The 5,743-nt window shown below is 41.1% G+C and overlaps 1 long non-coding RNA gene across 1 annotated transcript; it reads right to left on the bottom strand.

Moving 5' to 3' along the window:
* Positions 1–3,265: 3,265 nt before the first annotated feature.
* LOC112450840 lies at positions 3,266–4,061 on the bottom strand. Its single transcript, XR_003039562.1, has 3 exons — positions 3,975–4,061; positions 3,811–3,865; positions 3,266–3,513 (listed from the first exon to the last, which is right to left on the bottom strand). It is a non-coding gene; the product is annotated as an uncharacterized LOC112450840 (long non-coding RNA).
* Between the last annotated feature and the right edge of the window lie 1,682 nt (positions 4,062–5,743).

Raw genomic sequence — 5,743 nt, forward strand, 5'->3', positions numbered from 1 at the left:
TTTTTTTTTTTTTTTTGGGGGGGGGGGAAGCACTTATCTCCGAATATTGCTTGGTTGTGAGACCCCCCCCCAATTCCACTGAAGGTAACAATGCAACAATTTTAGCCACTTAGCAGATAGGCATACACAGGAACATGTATAAAAATATAAATAAACAAACATGAGTTCGGTTAGTTTTATTTTGGGTTGATGGGAATTTGTGAATATTAGATTATGTCTCAACCTGAATCAATGTTTAATAGAAGACCTTTGTGTCCACCTCACATCTTGAACTGATCCACAGCCTATCCTCAATCAAAAGATGGTTTCTTGGCCACTAAAGTTATTGCCAAGACTTACATGGTCTTTAAAATTCCCTGGAACCCAAGGCCACCCTGTGGAGGAACCTAATTTCAGCCACTTGTATTCGGGATCTCGTTCTTTCTCATTTTCTCTGTTATGATTGGGCAGTATGATGGATTAGTGGTTAGCACTGTTGCCTCATGGCAAGAAGGTCCTGAGTTTAAACCCAGGGTTGGACCAGATGATGCCCCTATCCTCTGGACTATCCTACCATCACTCAAGAACAAGACTCTCAGATACTAGAACTCCTTCAAGTTAGTATTTTATCTTGATTTGCAGCTGTTGGGAACGGTTAATGAGGTACATTTTGCCCCATGTGATCCAAAAGACTAGTTTTAGTACCAGTTCAAAACCAGAATATTTATTACTCCATATAAGGCAGCAACTCACATTGGGTAAGGCCTCCTTTAGATGACAACCACTGCAACAAAGTTAAAAAATTAAAAAAAAATCAACTAAAACGTGAATGGGTTTGCAGTGTTTTGGCAGGATTTTCATGCACGTATGAAAAATGCAGTGAGTTCTACATTACCAGTGATAGGTCCACAGTGGTTGTGAGCATGCACAAAACTGCTGCGGGTGGTTTATCATGATAGCGGCAGCATATCGGGGTCCTGAGTGAAACGTGGTGACAGAGGTGGGTTACCTCTCCGGTAAAGAAGGTAAGAAGTCGACTGTGGGCTCATCAACCGGGTCTCTTTCTCCATGAAGCCGCACAGAATATTATCAGCCACATTTCTGAATATTCAAGAATCCAAGCCAGATTCAAACAGACTTTTATACAACTTGCACAAATCTCCTCCCACTCCTCCTGCTTACTTCCAACAGAGTGTGAATCCTCCACCACAACAACCACCAGCCAAGACACTGTAGTTATATTTGGTCACTTGGAGAGAGCCAGTTCAGCTATATTTGCTCAATCTCGGTGCCAAACTAACGCTGAGGTGAGAACTGCAATGTTATACACAGCTTTTAACAACTAACAACATCAACTGGGGAGGGGGGGGGGTGCTTTTCATACCTCCAGTCTGTTTGTGTCCCCCCATAATGACCTTTGATAAACAGCTAATTTAAAAGGCTTTTTTTTTTCGCTTTTGTTTTTTTTCTCACTAGTGAGTGAGAATGAAAGGCAAACTTTGGTTTTAGGCACGTGGACAAACAGGAGCACCTGGAGTGAGGAATGATTCGCCAGTTCTGCTGAACTGTTTTGGAGTGTTTCTTGCGAATGGAAATCAACACTTCAAAATTAGATGAAGCTTGTTGGATCAACACAGAAGTAAACGTCCTGTCCAGTTTTTCACAGCTGAAGATCTGCTCATAGTTTGGAAAATATGACTGCTGTCAAATGTTCATCTTCACTTTTTCTTTCTTTTTTTTTTTTTTTGCTAGTGTTGTGATAGTTGCTATCGGGAGCCCAGACATTATAAACTTGTGGTAACCACTAATCATAAAAAGACTAAAATTGTTTAATTCCCTGACATTTTGGAGAAAATGCACTATATAAAATTTAGAGCAACCTGAATGTGCTATAGCTTCATTCCTTAGGTTGCAAAATTCCCAGAAACACTAATTTGGACAAGAGAAATAGATTTTTTTTTAAAAATTTTTTTCATATATATGTATATGAAAGAGTCCGTGCCAAACTAACGCTGAGGTGAGAACTGCAATGTTATACACAGAAATTTAACAATTTGAGCTGCTGTCGATCTCCAGCAGTCACTGGATGACACCTTGGACATGTCCATCTTTGAGCCACATAAAGACGAACGAGCTTGACGACTGTTCACGCACTCACTCTCAGTGACAAATCAGAGCTGCCAATTAACCTCGCATGCATGTTTTCGGTCTGTGGGAGGAAACCAAAGCACATGGAGAAAACCCACGCATGTATGGTGTGGGGAAATGGAAACTCCATGCAGAAAGGCCCCAGCCGGGTGACAAAAGAACCAAGAAGGAACAGCGTTAACCAACTCTCCCACTGTGCAGATATCTGAGCAGAGCTGTTGAAGTGACTCAGAGTCCTGGTGTATAATTCCTTTTCCTGACTTTTCCTGACTACGCTGTTTTCGTCACAATAACTTCCCTGCAAAAGTGTTCCATAAAATTCACTATTTGCCTGTAGTTTTTAAACTATGGATCACTTCAGCGATAACCAAGCACCCCTATTCATGTCAGTACGAGATATGTCTATACATGCTTCACTGGAAAACTGCTGAATTACCTGCAAAATCGGGGGTTTTAAACAGAAGCAGTGGGTTAATGCTATCAATCATGAGCTTAATACATAGTGAGACAGCCCTGGCACTGAAAACTGCACTTGGTCCTGCAGTGGAGATGCCAACGCAAGTCCTTGGCATTCACACTGCTGAACATGATATTTCTGAGATTTAAGAGTTAGTGCGCTGCATCGCATTGCTTGTATTAGATAGATGCTTTTGCTGCATGATATCCATGACAGCATTGCCCATTGGCTGTGGTCTTGTTGAGTGTTTTATTTAGCTTTAATGCTAGAGAGCCCGTTAAAGCTTTTGTGCGAGAGTAAATGAGGCTAAAGCTGGTCCCTGGTCTGTTGATGAGCTGCTATCCTTTGTCCATGGCAGATCTAAGAAGGGTTTTTGAAGCTATATGTGAATTCACAAGGTCTATCAGTGAAACATGACTTGGTCGAAGAGGGTGAGGAAAGGCTCTGAGGCAATAGCAAAGAAGTGAAGCATTAGTAATATAAAAAGTAGTTGCTGCTTCTTTCTCTATGGTTTCAACTGCCAGACTGCCAAGTGTAGGGAGGACAGTAATGGCCAGACATGTGCTAAAGTCCCCTGCTCTGTAATTAAACCCATTTTCTTTAACAAGCGATCAAAAACTGCACAAACAGATGCAAATTTTATATAATTCCACAGCCGCACAGCTTTTAATAACACTTGTCAAGAGTCCTCAGCGAAAAGCAGGAACATTTGCATTGCATGTTTCGTAACTTATCTAAAAATGGTGTCATTTACATTAGCACGTCGTGTCAAATAAGGGTTCAGACTTTGCTCAAGGAAACGCAGTCACACAGCAGCTTTGTGTTGCGTGCAAAATGGCGAGGACCATTAGGAGACATGTAAGGCTTGTTGGCAAAAAGGAGGTGTAATTAGCAGCAGCAGAGAGGTCGAGCTGTGCACATGTATACATCTGTAAGAAAGAGACAGACTGCAAATAAGTCGCAAAATAAAACAAATTACCCAAAAATACAGAAGCACTGCTGCTACCTAACAGCAAAAAAGATGGCGAAGCATTAAAAAAAAGCTGTTGCTAAAGAAAAGTATTGTTTGCAGTTTCAAAACTTAGCCTAGCCACTCTCAGTGTGTCTTCTAGTTATCTTAACCTCTGATGGTGCCTTTTGTTCGGACCCAGAAGTGAACATTCATAAAACATAAACTGGAACGCCCTGCCAAGTTGGCTTTCCAACATGTAAAGTAAATTCCTCACCAGCCACAACTTCAAAATCCAATATGGCTGCCTCATGCATGAAATCTTCTGATACCTGCAGCAACACATTGATAAAAATCAGTCCACACACTCACGTCATTGGTTCATTTTGTCTTGTGGTTGAACATCTATTATATTAATTATGTTTCTCTTTTTTGAATTACCTGGTTTTGGTAAGTTGGCTGCTTCCTGTCTGGGCAAGAGGCGTGGCCAAAGGCCTGAGGACTTTGAAAGCACAATGCCAGCTCAGCAGGACCAACCATGTGCTTGTTAGCAAGGGGGGTGTTTTAGGTTTAGACAGATGATTTGGTCTTTAGTATTGATATTTAGTTATATTTCCCCTATTATGTGTAAAATAATCTGACTAAATCACTATATAAGTTACCCTTCTGGGTCTTTGTAGATCACTTTGGTGAGTTAAGGTGTGTAGACTTTGGTTGCTCAGCTAATATTCTGTAAGTCACTTTTTTGACTAGAGATATATATAGTTGACCTCTTTTATGGGCCCAAAAACTATATTTTGAACTTTGTCATTTGTTGGGTGAAATAAAGATGCCTCTATGCCTTCACTGCTTGGTCCCACACATGCAGCAATAAACTATTTTCACTTCTGTTGGTTTGCAGCCCTATAAATCAGTTGCCAACATAGTACAGTACCTCTATTAGGAAACACATAATTGATGAATGTAAGAAATGCAGAGGAATACATAGCTATCAGAGTCCAAAACAACACAAGTAAGGTCAACTGGAGATTCTAAAATGACCTCAAGTGAGAAAGTGCGTGGCTGTTTGTCTTGTGTGTCACTGTGTTGTCCCTGGGCTGTCCACTGATTGCTGAGATAGGGACCAGCCGCCCCACTATTCTGAACAAGATTACGCAAGCACAGACAATGAGCGAGCCAGTAAGGAGAAAACCAGTTCAATGACTTTTGATTTCGAAGAATAAATTCTGCGGAAACAACAAGATTCCACAGATTATCACATTTCAGGAGTGGGAGACTATAATGGCTGCAGTAACATTAGCAGCCCCTCTCGAGTCCTTGGTTTGACATGCTTAGTGAAGCTATTACAAAGCAGAGCAATGACAGCAGCATGACTGTAACCTATTGTCTCATTAATCTGAGGATGATGAGTGGCCGTCGAACTCGGAACTCTTGTCTTATAGGATTAATATAATGTCAGGACATAAAATATGAACGTCCTTCTGCTCATAATTAGTTTTGTCAGGTACTTCCTAAACTGTGACTCCAGGAAGAATATGTGTGGAACACTGGTGTATGAATTTCCTGTTGACACGCACACAAGAAATATATAAATCATTAATGTAAAAGGCATAACAAAGGCCATATGTTTAAAGTTATATTTAAGATAGTAAATTCATTATGTCTTGAGTGGAGCAGGGGGAAATGTGGTGATAATAGTGGCAACGTATCCATGATATGGGGTTCACGTGTACTGGTGTGACTTGGTTGGCCTCGTGTCTAGGCTGCATCACACCATCAGCGCCATGCTAGCGTGGCATGATCTTCTCGCATGTAGCTGCATCCTAATACTGGATCCAAGATGGAGCCCAGGGCGTATTTGGTAGGATCATTGTGGGAATTTGCTGCTGATGCACAGAGCATGATGGGGGTGCAGGAGAGGCTCTCAGATACCCCCCCCGAAAAAAAAAACCAGAAAAAAACCCAGAGAAAAACCTTGATTGCCATCGAAAAATGCAGGGAAAACCTGTGCAATCTGTTCACGCTCTAACGGGTTGTGTACGTTGTGCATATTGAGGTGCCATCCAGTGTAAATATGCCTTATCTGTAAATAGAAGAGAATTACAAAAAAAGTAATTTACCATTAAACATAAATGAATTATGGTTTTTAGAGGTTATTTTTTATAATATCACCCCCACCCTACTGTTTATGAGCCAGTGACCCCCCCCCC

Source organism: Kryptolebias marmoratus, linkage group LG7 (assembly GCF_001649575.2).
Source record: "Kryptolebias marmoratus isolate JLee-2015 linkage group LG7, ASM164957v2, whole genome shotgun sequence".
In the NCBI taxonomy this organism is placed as follows: Eukaryota; Metazoa; Chordata; class Actinopteri; order Cyprinodontiformes; family Rivulidae; genus Kryptolebias; species Kryptolebias marmoratus.